The 17,326-nt window shown below is 44.8% G+C and overlaps 1 long non-coding RNA gene across 2 annotated transcripts in view; it reads left to right on the top strand.

Annotated features, from left to right (window-relative positions):
• LOC309372371 overlaps positions 1 to 12,877 on the top strand; it is a 36,580-nt gene extending 23,703 nt beyond the window's left edge. For both annotated transcript variants that reach the window (XR_014169468.1, XR_014169469.1), the window contains 2 exons: positions 5,221 to 5,341; positions 12,750 to 12,877. This is a non-coding gene — a long non-coding RNA (uncharacterized lncRNA). The remainder of the gene's footprint in view (positions 1 to 5,220; positions 5,342 to 12,749) is intronic.
• The last annotated feature ends 4,449 nt before the right edge of the window (positions 12,878 to 17,326 follow it).

Below are 17,326 nucleotides of genomic sequence, written 5' to 3'. Positions count from 1 at the left end.
GAGGTTTGGACCAGTGCTGAAACATAGGGAGAGCTGTCTCATCCCACCAGTGCTGGGACCACCAGAATTGGAGGGGAGGGAGCTAGATGGAAAACAGGACAAAGCTTCTGCACCTTTAATAGTTATCCAAAAGGGATTTCAGCAGATGCGTGTCGTCTTCATTCACATGGCCGTCCTAAATCTGCACCTTTAATGCAGCAGAACAGAAGACAAGAGCTACCAGGCTGGATGCGGATAATTTTACTGACAAAATGTTGGACAGCAGCGTGCACATACAGGGCCATTGCATAAGCGGAGTTAAGGCTGCAATCCTAACTCCGCTTACCTGGGAATGTTGTTGTTGTTGTTTAGTCGTTTAGTCGTGTCCGACTCTTCATGACCCCATGGACCAGAGCACGACAGGCACTTCTGTCTTCCACTGCCGCCCGCAGCTTGGTCAAACTCATGTTGTTAGCTTTGAGAACACTATCCAACCATCTCGTCCTCTGTCGTCCCCTTCTTTTTGTGCCCTCCATCTTTCCCAACTTCAGGGTCTTTTCCAGGGAGTCTTCTCTTCTCCTGAGGTGGCCAAAGTATTGGAACCTCAGCTTCAGGATCTGTCCTTCCAGTGAGCACTCAGGGCTGATTTCCTTAAGAATGGATAGGTTTGATCTTCTCGCAGTCCATGTGACTCTCAAGAGTCTCCAATAAGTCCCACTGAATTCAGTAGCAGTTGAATTCTGAGCAGGCATGGTTAGGATTGCAACCCAAGTGCATCTTTGCATAGATGCAAGGTAAATGCCATATCTCAGGGGTATGCCCGGTGGCCGGATCCGGCCCAGTTGCCTTCTCAATCTGGCCCACAAACAGTCCAGGAATCAGCGTGTTTTTACATGAGTAGAATGTGTCCTTTTATTTAAAATGCATCTCTGGGTTATTTGTGGGGCATAGGAATTCATTCATTACCCCCCCCCAAAAAAAGTATAGTCTGGCCCACCCCGTGGTCTGAGGGACTGTGGACCTGCTCACGGCTGAAAAAGGTCGCTGACCGCTGCCATATCTAACTTGGTCCTCGCGGAAGGTTGGTGAGGAGCATAAACTGACAGCTTTCGACAGAACAAAGCTTTCATAAGTGCTTGCAGTATTTTGGCCTCTGCGATCTGCACCGCTTTGCAACCTCCAATTGCCATTGAAGCCTTTGCTTATAATTGGCCTCTGCAGAATGAGAGAGGGGAGAAACCACAGCAGATACTCGGAAAAGGTTGCTCAGGAACTTAATGAGGCAAGAGCAAGACTGACTTGGCAGAAACAGAGTCTCTGCTTTTTCCTGGAAGGGAGTGACTGTTCAAAGCTGAAGCAAACCTGCACTTCCTGGTACGTTTTTCAAGGACAAAAACGGTTGGGTATTTTGGTTGTCCTGATCAGGCAGGCAAAAAAAGGAAAGAAAGTTAAACTATAACAAGCAGTTAGTTATTGCCACTTCCTTAATTCCTTTGGCACCCAAAGTGTCCGCCGTTAAAGAGAAAGGAACTAAAAATGGCACTGTTGTTTGCAGTGATATTTTGTTCTCCACTATCCACAATCTGGGGTGGAGCCTGGATTATATGATTTAATTCCAAGTTGTAGCTTGCAAAATTTTCATCCTTCTTTTTTAAGCAGAATGTTTATTCATATTCCTGAAAGGTCATCTGGTACAGTGTTTCAAGTAGAGCTCTTGGCCCATTGAACAATATCCTTTTACATCCCACAAGTGTCACCCGTTGGAGACAAGGCATTCCTCTTGTGCTGCTCGCTGGTCCACACTTTTTAGCTGCTGAAGCCTTGGGAAAAGTAACACAGTTTTGCACAAAGGCTGATAGAATATCCTTGTCCTCTGCCATTTGATATTTTTCCCCTGTGGTGATCTTGACACAAAATGTTTCTCGTGAACTGCAGCCACCTTCCAGCGTGTTTTGAAAAGGGCTGGGTGTTGTTTCTCTGTGTCAGCCCCCACGTCCAGCTAGATTATCAAGGCAAACAAAACAACATGGGAAACTGCTGCTCAAAAGGCCTGCTGGGATGGGGAAAGGAGGCAAGGGCATTTTATTTTTGCCTGTGTGGAATGAGGACATCTTTGAGTCGCGCAGGACAAAGAGTGTGTTGCTCACTCCTGCCAAAGCAACTTCCTGACGTCTGGATGAAGCTTTAAAGTTTTCAGAAGAGAAACGGCAGGGAAATCGAGAGAGATACTGTAAAGTGCAGCAAGGCCCAAAGTATGTTTGCTCAGGTGCAAGTTCCTGCTGAGCTCAACAAGACTTCCTCCCGGGTTGGTGTGCATAGGATTGAAGCGTTGATTTTTGCAAAGTGCTTTATTATCCTGCTTGTGTTTTCCCTCCTCCTAATAGCCTCCTACATTAGGTAAAAATCGTTGCTCTCGTTTCACAGGTGGGAACTGAAATGGAAAATCACTTGCTCAGGACCCCCACTATGCTGCCGTGAACCCCCATCCCTCTAAACCTATGGCCTGGGTAAGGTAGCCGAGTGAAAAAGAGAGCTGGGCTCCCTGTGTAGAAGAGGGAATTTCACCAGGTGCAATTCCCTCTTTTGCGCTGCCCTGTCCTCTTTTTCACCTGCCCACCCTAGTCGAGGACTGGGATCTCTGGCTCAAGTCAGACCTCCTAGGGCTGATTCCCCTTCCATCTCCCCATGAGGTGTGCTAGGATGTTGCTGAAGGGCTGGAAGCAGACGCTGTGCCTTTAAGATCACACCCAAGTCATACAATTAAAGCACATGACTTTCTCCAGAGACCCCCCCCAGGAGCTAGAGTTTGCCTCTCATAGAGCTACCACAACCAACAATCTCAACATAATATGGTTCCCAGGATTATATGCATCGTATGCAAGTAACCTAAATGTTTTAAGACAGAATTTCACCTGAACTGGCCTCTACCCAGAAACAGAACAGGAGTCCTCCAAGCATCCTTTTTAAAATTATGATTATTTGTGCTTATGATCTTCTTTCAATATTGTTTGTGCCTGCAGACGTTTTGGGGTGATCATACGACTTCATTTCCAATCAGTGCAGACCCTGCAACTTCCTTCGGAAGTTCCATAACTTTTCTTGCCACAATTTTCTGAGTCTGAGGGGTTTTTGTTTTTCTCTTTGGCATCCTACATTTATTGTGCTGCAACTCCTCCGGACAGCAAAATGTGGTAGGATTGGGGAAGCGTCGCATAACAACTGATAAAGCAGAATAAATTTGCCACTAAGGCACTGTTGTTGTGTCAAGAAGAGTTGAAGAAAACACCCACAATAAAACACAAGCATGGCTTCTACTTTGGAGATAAGACACACTTTCCTTTTTCTGTGTCTCTCTGTGCGGGGGAGAGACAGAGAAAGATAGAGAGACCTTGCAGCTGCTCATTTGAGTGGGGGGAGATTGCTAGAAGCCATATTCACCTTTCTACCCCCAACTCATGTCCAGGGCTTAACTTAAGCCAGGACTGCTTGCCATAGCTAATCTCCTTGGCCAGAGGATTTGCTTTCATGAGCTGTGGCAAGGAGCACTAGTTAAATGAAACCCATATACTCAAGGTTTGCAGCTTCACAACAGCCAGAAATGTTGCCCTTGTTGCTTCCTCTGCCTACTGTGAAAGCCTGCTACACCTGTTGAATTTTTGCCTGCTCTGAAAAGCACAAGAGCTCTAAAGTTGACAATTCTAGTGGATGGCACCAGCACTGCTCAGACCCCCCTCCCCGGCCTTAGCTGCTGCCTTCCTCTTATCACTGCTACTTAATACAGCGTCAAAAATGTCTGATCTTTGGGGTCAGATTACCTATGGCAGCAGATGTTTTGCCGGGATTTGAGCCAAGTGCCTGGTCTGGGAACACCAATCCTATAGTAGTGTGGTGAAGCTAAGGAGGTCTGGACTGGATCCAGCTAATGGGTGGGAGATTTGCTAGGAAGCCATTCAAATTTCTAAAGCAAGAATAGGCTCGAGTGTGATCAATAAATAGTTATAGGGCTGCAAATCAATCTACTAAAATTATCTCAGTCAAATGAAACATTCCTCCACCCCGGTTATATGTGGCTTCGCCTCCCCAAGCCAGCCAGACAAATTCCCAGCTCTTCATGGCCTCTACCCCTGGCCCAGTAGGAAACACAGGAGTTTAGGCTGTGGTCCAGCAGGGTAAAGCCTCTCCATGTGGGGACCAGCGGGCAAGGTGAAAGGATCCTCAGGCATGAACTCAACTACCTTGCTATCAGAGCCACAGAGGCATGGGAATAGCATGCTGGGCCCATCAAGGATCCAGGCTTCCTTCACTCTTGATGATGAAGATAGGTCTCCTGGTGGAAAAAGGGAGAGGGCCATTTCTGTGGTGGCCTCATAGCCTTGGGCCTTCCTGCGCTGGATCTGTGGTGGTCTCCCATGCTTCAAGCCTTTTGGAAGGCCCTAAAGACATACCTCTTCCATGTGGTTTACTCATGATTTATTGTATTTTACAGCCTGGGCTGGGCTGTAGTCTATCACTTAGACTTATTATTGTGTGAACATGGGTTGCTATAATGAAACAATTGGAGGGGGGGTAGTAATTGCACCTTATTCCTAGATCCCTCACTTTGAGGAAGCCTGTAAAAGCCCTTTTTTTGGTCAAAAGGGGGGGGGAACCTTCTCATTTTAAATGAGGATTGTTGATTTTTCTGCAGGTGCACAATTAGTGGGAATTTAATCAATCAGTTTGGTGATTTACTAAGATTTATTTAATTGAACCATAATGATGGCAACCCAGCAAAGCTTATCTTAATTGGCTAGCATCCAAGCAGCACCATTTTACAGTTTAAAAAGGCAGTGGAAGAACAAGAGAAAGCCAGAAATTAAAAGTCCGCACCTATAGGGAACATATTCCCAAAAGTGTAAATCTGTTATTGAGCTTTTGGAGGCGGAGAGATGTTAGGAAACCTCTATTTCCCCTCGCAGAGATATAGTACTGGTGAGTTACCTAGCAGTCAATCCCTCTTTCCAGGGAACTGTCGCTCTTTGAAGGAAACTCTCAGCACCCTTAACAAACCACAGCTCCCAGGAAGCCATGCTTAAAGGGGTATCTTGCTGCTATAAATATACAGTGCAGATGGGCCATGAAATTAAACTAATCATGCAACAATTCATATGGAAACATTAGAGCAATATAAAATCAAGCAATATAATTTCTACTCTTTCTGTGTTGAGTCATATGGAACAATGGTTTTGATTTGGTTTTCAGATTATTGCAGAAAAGCAATGCTTTTGTAGAGCTGAAGTGGAAGCAACACATGAGAAGAGAGCAGTCAAGGCAATGGGGACCAGAGGACCTCTGACATTGCTGTGACATCACAGCAGATCAGGTAATGGCATCAAGAAGGAAGGGGCCTGTCCTTCTCCTGTCTCTTGCCCTGGTGTGGAAGTAAACATCATCACCTGCTAACTGCTGCTGATAAAAAAATATTTGTTGAAGGGAGGGCTACAGGAGTCAGCTGAAAAGTTGGCACCTCTGCAAGGAAGGTGTGATTTGCAAAGATGTCACAGATTGTGGAAGGGATTTCAAAAACAAAGTGATCCCTGGAGGTGGATGGGAATATAGGAAAGACAGACCCTTGTACTGATTTAAATTAAGATGTGGATGAGCAGATGGCACAAGTCATCTGTCCAAAAAATCTGTAAGGGTATGGATGTTGCATATTCTTGTTTTCAGAGCAAACATGTTTGTATTTTATCCCTTGGCTGGTCAGACAGTTGAGCTTACTAAGTGCTAAGCACTCTGCAGCTGGGTAAAAGTCAGTCAAGTGTGCAAAGGGCAAGGGCTGAGGCTGGGGCAGGGTTGGCGCCTGTGGGACAAAGAGCACAATCTCTGTATACATGTCTACTCAGAAGTAAGTCAACAGAGTTCACTCATAGGACTGCAGCCTAAAGAAACTTGCAAGGCATTCAAACAAGCCAACAAGATAGCTAAATTATTGGGGTGGGGTGGGAGCATATTGATTTTTTTTTTAAAAAAAGGCCCAGTGTGTTTTTTAAGGGCTTCCTTCCTACAGGATAGAAAACCAGTTGTGGATTTACAAACAGCTTCAACGTTTTCCCAAACGACAGGAAGACGTTCTTGTGTAGTTGCGACACTCTGGTTCTAACACCAAGGATCAGTGTTTGGCACTATTGCAAATTTAATCGCTGCACAGTTCTGCTCTCTCTGCTGTTGCCCGTACACACTTCACTTCTAGATAATAGAATTCAAGTGCAACCAATTTCTGAAAAGCATATCACAGGACAAATAACACAACCAACACTAAAAGGTAAAAAAAAACAGAAACTCAAACCTAAGAGCAATAAGTACTGTATGTGATTTTTCAAAGCATAAAGATAAACACTCTGTGGTACAGCTCCATTTTTTGCAAGAGTGGCAACCTTAGGTACTTAAACTGTTTGTGCACCAATTTTGCACACATGAAAATCCTGCAAAAAAAAAATGTTACAAACAAATGAAAAGCTAAAACTGGCCATCCTGATATTATTGAAGCAAAACATTTGCAGTGCTTCCCCTACATCTCTAGTGCCATCTTGTGGCTATTTATTTTTTTCATTCACAGACTAATAATTCTTGTCTTGAACATTAATGCCAACCCTAGTTTTTGTCTTTTACATATGTTCCTGATTCTTTCCAGATTGTCTGTTGAAATATTATGCTAATTACTGCACACACAGCCCTAGTTACTTAAGTTTTCCCCAGATTTGTCCCTAATGGACACTTCATTCTAGGGAAGGGATTTGCAACATCAAATCCAGTTCCAAACGTTGAACAATATTAAAATGATCTGCTGGATGGAGAGAGTTAGGAACAGCAGCCCTGTCTTGTTGACAGGGAGGCTGCTCCTCTCACAGAGCACACAGATACCATGGGAAATAGGGCCAGCCTAGATCAACCACAAGTGATGTTGTGGGGCTCTGAAATGTGCATTCTGCAGGGGCAGGTGAGGTTGACTGGAATCTGCTGAATTACGACCTGAAGAGGTCCCAAAATCAATCCACACCAACCTAGAGCGGGGGTAAATTATTGATTCATCCCCTAGTGGAATCAGCTGGGGAGATTGCAAAAGAAACCTGCTTGGAGTTAAAAATTAAGGTAGATCTCCCAATATCACCTACTCCTGCTCCACTTCCAGCTGGTCCAGGGCTTTAGAAATGGCAGAAGATCTACCTCTTTGCACCCAGTCCAGCCCCATTTAGGATTGCACTGTAAGGTACAACTAAACTGAACAAAGAGATGGAGAAAACAGTGCCACCAGCCACTCCAAAAGGAGATGCAACTCATCATACACCTTTTAAACTATATGATATATGTGTTTCCAGATGCCTATTTTGTCACATTCATACTTTATACCCTGATGTGTGTGTTGGGAGGAGCAGGCATCTGAAGATGACAGGCTCATCTCAGCCTTCCCTTTGAACCTCCCCCCCCCTTTCCAATGTGCTTTGCAGCACTCAGAGGTTGAAGCAGATGGACCCTGGTGTAGTGGGTAGAGTGTTGGACTGGAACCTGGGAGGCCACAGGGTTCAAATCCCCACTCAGCCATGAAGGTTGCTGGGTGACCTTGGGCCAGTCACAGTCTTTCACTCAGCCTAGCCTACATCACATGGTGGTTGTCTGTCTGGTACAGCCAGGATTTACGTTAGGGGGGCAGGCTTTACGGGGGGGGGTGAACCTCAGTTAAGTTTTTTTATTGATTTACTTGATGGGGGTGCAGTTGTCTCCCTCCCCTCTGGTTGTGAGGATAAAAAATGAAGAGGAGAACCATGTATACTACATTGAGCGCCTTAGAAACAAAGGGAGGAAATTAATGCTATAATGGTGGTGGTGGTGGTGGTGGTGGTAATAATAATAATAATAATAATAATAATAATAATAATAATAATAGTCTTAGAGAGCACACTAGTCAGAATGTCTAGACAAAAACAGAACAGCCATAAGATCTGTGGGCCTCCATCTAGCTACAAATAAGCCCAGTGCCGCCTAGTGTTTAAATTAAATAATGACACTTTTTGCATATCTCTCATCAGAAATAGTCTCCGGAACTATTTCAGGTTAAGAGATACTGTTTCAGCCAGGAAGCTCATAGATGCAGGGCTTTTGGCCCTCCTAGTTTGTAACCTTCTTTAATTATAAAACCATAATCTTCTAACTCTCACCATCTTTCTTCTTCTTCTTCCTCTTCCTCTTCTTCTTCGTCTAATTATACCCCACCCATGTGGCTGGGTTTCCCTAACCACTCTGGGCAGCTTACAGCATATACACAGAACAAAATATATATAAAAACATAACAAAACATCAGACATTAAAAACATCCCGACAAAAGCTGTTTATCAACCCAATGAGAAATAGTTCTACATTAAATCATTCTCAGCCTTCTTTAAATTCTTTAAAGCAGGGGTGGACAACCTGAGGTACTAGACTACAATGCCTATCGTCCTTGACCACATGCCATGTTGGGTGAGACTGGTAGGAGTTGCAGGTCCAGAACATCGGGGGAGGGCAAAGAATCCCCATCCCTGCTATAAAGCAAAGAAAAATTACACCTGCAATAGTTATATTCCTAATATCATCAGTCTTATCAATGAACCTCTAACGTGTAGAGATCCACCCCCCACCAGCACCACCCAAATCAATGTAGATTTCATATTTCACTGCATGATTTGTAGAAAAATTCAAACAGTTAAAGCTTATTGGTGTGAAATTCCCAAGAGGAGGCGAAATGGGTGGAAGAAGTTGAATCATCGGAGGTGCTGTTGACAGGAAAGCCTCAAGTCGCTAGAGTGACGCTTTGTATTTTCAAGACAAAGAGAAAGTTCCAGAAGAAAGAAAGTCGAAACCTGAGGGAAATTTCACTTTAATGAAGGCAGCCTTGCCACATTGACAAGAGGAAACAACCTGCTTCAGGTGGTAATGGTGGGAGGAGGCACACTGGAATAGCTGTAGATGAAGGCAGGAGGAATTGAAATCTGAATAGTGTAGGGAAACTTTGTGAAGTGTTGGTTCTGGGGGACTGCTTATGGTAGATTCCACTTCAGGCAGCAAAATACCTTCGGCTGGCACTGCATGTTTTGTGACAAAAGAGGGGAAAGTGCTGTTGTGCTCATGTCCTGCTTTCAGGCTTCCCATAGGCATCTGTTTTGTGAGAACAGGATGCTTGACTAGATGGGCCACTGGTCTGCTCTAGCAGCGTTTTCCCCAAGTTCTCGTGTTTATCTTATATAATTATTTATGTATTAGTATGACGTGAGCCATCTTGGAAGAATTAACTCTCAGGGTTCAGCATTTAGTAGAATGCAATGTTCTGGTCAAATTCTCTCAGGGTTCAGCAGGGTTCCCTGGGCCAGTGTGGTGTAGTGGTTAAGAGTGGTAGATTTGTCTCCGCTCCTCCACATGCAGCTTCTGGGTGACCTTGGGCCAGTCACACATCTCTGAAGTCTCTCAGCCTCACTCACCTCACAGAGTGTTTGTTGTGGGGGTGGAAGGGAAAGGAGAATGTTAGTCGCTTTTAGACTCCTTAGGGTAGTGATAAAGCGGGATATAAAAATCCAAACTCCATATCAGAACACCAGTCTCTCAGTCTGTCCCCCAAATCATTCTGAAACTTTGGTGCTCATGTTACAGAATAAGGATGGGACTTAACATCTCTGATTTTTTTTCTTCTTGTTGTCCATATGTGTTAGGAAGGGGAAACACTTTTCAAGAATTCTCTTGTATCAAGTATTTTCAATACTTCATCAAACCATTCCTCCATGGAAGGTGTCCGGCTGCATTTCCAGCAATCATGTAATTGAAATTTTGCTGCTGTTGATAAAAGACCAGCAGGGTCCCTTTGTATTATTGGGATTTGTTCTCCTTGTAAGACTGTAACTGCAATCAAAGTAGTCACATGTACTCTATTATACATGTGATGTATGCAGAGTTTATACTTTATATATTGTACAATCTGAGCCCAGTGCCTAATTCCTTTCAGGTACGCCCACCATAAATTCTATAGGGATTTGTTTCAGGTGGGATATTTAGGAGGGAAGTGGCTGCTACTCAACTTTTTAATGGGTCTGTATATTTATAATAGTGGTCAATTCTGTAAACATGTCTACAGTTGATGACTTTTAAGTTCCATCTTCTTTTCTAGCCCCCCGTTATCATGCCCCAGATAACAAAATGACTTAGCCAGAACACCATATTTTCAGCTTTAACTAGCCAGTGGCTACCAACCAAGTCTTGATAAATAAATTTGCATTCTCAACTGCCAAGGTCTTGAGCCACCATGAAATCAGTAGAATGCAATGTTCTGGTCAAATTTCAAAGGAGCCATTCCAGTGTCTGGCACAATGTATCCTACTTCTCACTGCACCATAAAGCCTCTAATCTACATGCCTACTTATTTCCTCCACCTCACCAACCGAAGCTGATGAAAATGATGTCAAACTTGGTCATGTGCCGGGCTTTTTTCATCCGGAACTCACCAGAACCCAGTTCCAGCACATCAGGTGGGCGCCATTGCCATTACTGTATAAGAGAACGAGGGAGGTGTTAACGGTGGACACACCTCTTTTTCTAGAAAAATGTGAATGGTTCTGCTATCCTCTGAAGTAACCACTATTATAAATACATTTGGCAATCTTGAAGAGAAAAGAGAGCATCTTAGATCTGCAGAAGTATAAAAATTAGAAGATGGAAAGAATTAGGCTGTAGGACACACACACACATTCTGGGATGGAGTCTGAAGGATAATCAAGCATATAATAGAAGCAAATTTTAAAAAATGCATTTGTAATTTCAATGAGACATTACAAGCAGCACTTGAAAGTAGCTCTTTAAAAAGCTGACGTATTGGAAATTTAACAATGAGATGGGACGGATGCTTAACACGTGGGGGATTCTGAACATGCTAAAATTAACTTGTGAAGCCAAGGGCTTAGAAAAATGTAAAGCTTTGAACAGAAATGGGAATGTTTTACTCAGAATAAGAGAGATTCTGAGGTAATTTGGCTGTCTCCTTTGAAGTTCTAATGGACCCCTGTGCTTATTGTGTTGCATATAGCCCTTTAAAGAAAAGGGGCAGGGCAGAAATGGTCACATGATTACAGTGGGTCACAGGCCATAAAAGGGGTGAGAGCTGGACTGAGAACTGAGAGAGACATCCCCAGGCTAAAAGGTTGCTGGACCTTGCCTGAGAGCTGAGCCTGGGCTGGCAGATTGAGTTTTGTGGACATGGATCCAGGTTCAAAGCTAGCATTTTGCTGCCTGGCCTTGGCCAAACTGCTCTCTCTCTCTTTCCCTTCTTTTTCAAAATGGTAGTAACAGTCGCACAGGCTTGTTGCGAGTGCGACACAGTAAAGTCTGTGAAATGCTTGGCACATCATGAGGGTTATAGAAATGATAAGATCCACCCACCATGCTCTTGCAGCCTTATCTGCAGCACGCAGGGCTGATACTGCCTGGCAGGGCGGGGGCTGCTCCAGGGTGGAGATGTCAGATGCATGTGCAATGTCTCAGTCCAATGACAGACGTCAGGTGCAGCCTTGGAGGAGTTGCTTGCTTTGCAAGATTTTGGAGGGACTGCAGAACAACGAATGAAGGAAACAATGTGAGGATGGTCAAGTCCATACATATAAATCTGCCACTAACACACTATCATTGTATGAGCAACACCTACCCCAAAAAATAAAATAAAAATGGCAGTCTCTCTGCTTCCCACCCTGTTGCTCCACCAGTTCCTTTGCTGAGTTTCCTTGTCTTGGCACATTGGGAAATTGAGTTTAAAGGTGTCTGCAGTTGTGCTGGTGGTATTATTATTATTCCATTTGCATCCAGTGGGTGTTCATATGTGTTAATTACTAGAATCCCACCAGATGTGGCAGGGGGAAAAGTTACCCTCTCCTCCCTCCCTGCTGTAGCCTGGATGAAAAATCCCTCAGGAGGGGCCCCCTCTGTGTTGTATATTCTAGGGTTCACATACAGAGTGAGCTTAAGGCTTTCTGCTGTATTTTATCAGCCTATCTACCCATGTTCCACTTTGAATCACTCACTCACATGCACACACTTTACAGGGATTTGGTGGCAACCTCTGTTTTGCATACATGATGTTCTGCTGCCATGGCTGGTTTTGCCTTCCATCTTGTCAGATCATTTGGCTGCTGTCCTGCAGATGGGCAGCTGCCAGCTCTGCTAATAAAGAAAAAGGAAAACCTGGCAACCATGCAAAAATATTACTGGTTTGACTTGATTTTCTTTTTAACATAATGCTTGGCTAATTGCTTCATGCCTTTTTAAGTGTTCCATGACTCAGAGATATTAAGCGCTTGCTTCGCAAAGCTGAAAAAGGGTCTGCTGTGCAAAGCATTCAACATTTTTACTCTAAATGCAAAAGTCCCTAGGGGGCCAAATGCTTCACCATTCTTCTGTAGGTATAATCAAGTGTTTGAATCCCCCTGTTTCAATAGCCTGCCTTATGAGAGTCGCTGCCTCTTTTCATGAGCGTTGCATTGTTTTGTTCTTTCCCCCAAAGCAAATAATAAAGACGAGAAGCATATCTCAAAAGTTTTCAGTGGAAAAAAATAATGTCAAAGGAAAGGAATGTGAATAATTTGAAAGGAAAGAAAGAGATAAATTAACCAATAAAATCCAGTACAATATAGTCTCAATAATTTTTACATGTATTATTAATTGTATCACTTATGTACTTATATACTCTATTGCATACTCCATTGTACTGCTTTACGTTCTAGAATTGGAAGTCCTACTAAGAGGCCTGCTGGGATCAGTCCTAAAGCCCCCCTCATCCAGCATTCAGCTTCCCACAATGGTTGGCCAGATGTTTCACAGAAGGAGGCTGCTAGGAGGGCCTGAAGGCAGGGACCCTGCAAGGTACTTTGTCTCTTTCCTGCACACACACACCTACTTCCATCTCCTTGAGGGTGGTCATGTTTCATACTTTACGGAGAATAATGATCCACTTTTTGAAGGGCTGTCAGAGGAAACACCTCTCTTTGAAGGTGTCCTCTGCTGGAAGGCCTTTCCAGTTCCAGTCCCAAGATCAGATTAAAGAAAAGGACTCTCAGAAGGGGAAATGGGGTCTGGAACCTACCTGTCAGCAACCAGCATTTGGACACTAGACAGAGCAAGCACACAGGTCACTGTCTTCCCCACTAGGGCAAGATGTATTTCTATGCAAATGATAGCAATTACAGTTGTACCTTGGATCCCAAATGCCTTGTGAGTCGAACTTTTTGGCTCCTGAACGCTGCAAACCCGGAAGTGAGTATTCCAGTTTGTGAACATTATTTGGAACCTGAACATCCAACACGACTTCCAATTGGCTGCAGGAGCTTCTCTGGGCAAATTAAGATGCTCCCTGCCTTAAGACAATAGCCCTTTCCTGCTATTCCTCTCCAGCAACTGATCTTCAGTTGGTCTGCTGCCCCTGAGCATGTGTGGGGCATTGTGGAGCGAGATTGGAGAAAGAAAGTCCGCCCTCCAAAATAGGTTTTGGGTGTGACCAAGAAATCAAATGGAGAGTTTTCTCTTAAATCATGTACAATGCAGATGGCAAAGCACAGGATGTGGCCACCATTTTCTCTTATAGTACATTGCCGTGGTGCCACATGGATGGCTCCAAGGGAATCATTTTTTGGTTTGTTTGTTTTCTTCCTGCAGAAGTAGTAACCTGGTGATCTAGTTGGACAGGTGTTTTTAGCTGGGAAGGAAAGCATGTAATTTGCTGTTCGGCCAAACGCAGCAAGTCTGGCCTGTGACTCAACAGCATCATTTGTGTCTAATCATGTATGGAATCGTTTTCTTTTCAGGCAAAAGTTCTCTAGTTTCGTATAATTTGGGGGCTCCGTTAGCCACGTGGCAAACGACTCCCCACTCTCCATTTAAATCTGGATTTCCCTCTATACCTTGCTGTGGTTATTTTGTTTCCTTGGTTTTAGAAGGTGGGGTAATTTGATCTCTCCTGCAAATCCACATGGGTTGTAATTCAGGTAGTACAGTAATGGTTGAAATCTTCCTATACTTTAAAGAACTATCAGCTGCACTGTCCCCATCTGGTAATACAGGCTCTTATCTGCAAAAGTTCATGCTGCAATGATTTAGCTAGTTTTGATACCACAGGACATTCTTCTTCAACCAGACTCGGAATGTAACACCATTGTTTATAGTTCAATTTCGGTTTCAAGATTCTCACTGAATGGACAGATACAAAAGAGGCCAGGGTTCCTTCCTCTTCAGTCATGGTCTAGAAGAGGGAATTTAAAGTGCAGCAGCTATGGCCTCTTTTGTATCTGACCACCCTAGTTCCACTTGGAAAGAGCCAGTGTGGTGTAGTGGTTAAAGTGTCAGACTAGGACCTGGGAGACCAGAGTTCAATCCCCACTCAGCCCTGAAGCTCATGGGTAACTTTGGGCCAGTCACTGTCTCTCAGAGTAACCTACCTCCCAGGGTTGCTGTGAGGACAAAATGGGGAGAGGGAGAACAACGCGTGCCACCTTAAGCTCCTTGGAGAATGGGAAGGTATAATAATAAATAAATGCTGCTTTATGTCCATTAAAATAGCTCTTGCTATATGTGTGTGTGTATGCAGCACACTAAAGTCAGAAGGAAATTATTATTCCAGGAGAGTAGATGTATTGGTCTGCATCAAGACAGGTGTCGTTCGAGCATAACATCATGTGGGCTGTCCAAATTAAATGGGAACTCAAACCACTGCCAACACACAGTAAACTCCAGTGTGGACAAGGGATGGTATAGCACTAAAATGCAACGATTTGCCTCACCAAACCCCCAATCCCTCATTTTATAATCCTAACCCTACTTACCTGGGAGTAAGCCCCAATAGTACTTATTGTTGACTATACATGGTTTGCACTGTTAGTCTCTAAGATAGGGTGGTATATACAGTGGTACCTCAGGTTACAGATGCTTCAGGTTACAGACGCTTAATGGGAGGCCCCATTAACTAAAGTGGTACCTCAGGTTCAGAACAGTTTCAGGTTAAGAACGGACCTCCAGAACAAATTACCGGTAAGTTCTTAACCCAAGGTACCACTGTAACTCAAAATAAAGTAAAACAAACACTGTTGTTCCTGGCAAAGGAGTTGGAAGCAACAGCATTTAGGGTGCAATTATATACACACACATTTGGGAGTGGTGCTTACTTCAACGTAAATATTCATAGGATTTCAACATTAGGGGTCTACAAGAGCCTTCCTTGCCCTGACTGCTGCCTTCAGTTTCCACACAGCACATTTGAAAACCCAACAGTGTCCTCTCCTCTCTGTTAAACGCCCATGCCTTTGACAATAAGAAAACAAATGCCGCAGCCAGAATTTTAGCATGAATACATTGTGTGGAGGCTTAGAAGGAAAGCTGTGCTGCCCACTCTAAAGTGAGTCACAGTTAAACTGCATATGAGGATAACAATGAAGCTTATTAGTTGTGGCATGCCCTTGTGGAGAGTATCTGAGTTGAAGGGAGGGGAGCAGTGTGAGTAGTGCTCAGCAGAAAAAAGCCAGCTTTGGGCAATTAAATACTTGGGTGTGGTGAGAGAGACAGGTTCGGGAAGAATGGGTGTGACCCCAAAGTGTAGCTGCAGCAGCACGGAGGCACTCCAAAAAACGTACACGAGATGTGCTGTCTGTGGTAACTTCAAGGGCCAAGAGCAATGGCTTCTTAGGACCAGTTCCCACCAATAGCTGCATGGTGGCCTCAGCATGGTGAGTCAATCAGAATTGTAGAGTTGAGTATTATCTAGTCCAAGCCCCTGCCATGCAGGAATTTGCAGCTGTCCCATACAGGGACCGAACCTGCAACCTCGGTGTTATCAGCACCAGGCTCTAGCCCAGTGTTTCCCAACCTTTTTTGGGCAAAGGCACACTTGTTTCATGAAAAAAATCTCGAGGCACACCACCATTAGAAAATGTTTAAAAAAATAACTCTGTGCCTATATTGACTATATATAAAGTACGGTAACTCTCTTTAATAGGAATCAAATAAACACAAAGATAGTATTTTATAATTACTTTATTATGAAATTGTAAGTAAACAGAAATATGAAAAATTATAAAATACTTTATTCAGTGCGCAACCTGGGCCTGTTTACCATGCGCACAACATCATCCAACACATGAACTAGGTCTGCTGGTAAAGTCTTGGCTACGAGGGCCTCACGGTGCAAAAAACAATGCGTAACAATCACATCTGGATTTCTTTCCTTCACTCTGCTTACAAAGCCTTTAAAACCTCCCTAGATATCATCGTCATTTGCATGCTGTTTCCATAGTTAAAAACCATGCTCGAGGCGGCTTACGACATGGCAATATTTACATAATTACCCAAATGCACTCATAAGAAACCGTATCAAAGCGCCCACAACGAAATTAAGCAATCCCCACACAAGTTATAACGAGATCTATAAAGAGTAGTTTAGTATCACGAACAGCAAGATGGACATAAACAAAATAAAATCTTGACTCTAACAACCCCACCCGGCCTAAATCTCCTGTGCGCACCGATGCCCACGCAGGCATTTCCAGCAGCTCTTCCTCCTCCACCTCTTTTTGCGTTGCCAGCAAAGAAGGAATGAGGAAGAAAAGGCGCAGCAGCGAAGAAGCGCGCCTTCTCAGAATGCCGCTGCTGCCCGAGGACTACATTTCCCAGAATGCCGCGGCCGCCCAGCCGAGATGCGCCCTGATTGGATGGCGTTGCTAAGCCGCTCGGCGCCGGGGCTGAGCTTTCGGCAGAGGCGCGCGCCATAAGACGGGCCTCGCGCGCGGAGCCTGGCTCGGGTCGCCAATGCTGCGGGCGGACATTGCGAGCTGGGCGGGACTCGGGCGCGCGCTGGGTGCCTGCTGCCTCCTGGGCCTCTTCTGCGGCGCCGCGCTGCCCTTCTCGCTGCAGGGCGCGAACGAGAAAGCCATCATCAACGAGAGACCCATCATCGGTGCTCTGCGCTTGTAAGGCGCTCTGCGCTTGTAAGGGGCTGAAGCGAGCGGTGATGGGATGTGGGAGGGAGGGAGCTCGCCGCCCCGCGTGTGCTGGGATGTGGGAGGGAGCTCGCTCGCCGCCCCGCGTGTGCTCGTCGCCGCCGCCCCGCCTCTCGCCGCCCGACTCGCCCGCCTCCCTCCCACGGCACACCAGGCAACGTCTCGCGGCACACTAGTGTGCCGCGGAACACCGGTTGGGAAACACTGCTCTAGCCAGCTGAGCTCTCCATGTGTAGCTGCTCATAGTGTAGAAGAGCAATTTTCACAAGAACACCTCTCAGCAATGAGCTAGGGATGGCATGATGGACATGAGCTGCCTC

The sequence above is a fragment of the Podarcis melisellensis genome, assembly GCF_964234715.1.
Source record: "Podarcis melisellensis genome assembly, chromosome: 6".
NCBI lineage: Eukaryota > Metazoa > Chordata > Lepidosauria > Squamata > Lacertidae > Podarcis > Podarcis melisellensis.
Note: the sequence above shows the minus strand (reverse complement) of the source record. Positions and strands in the feature narration are given on the sequence as shown.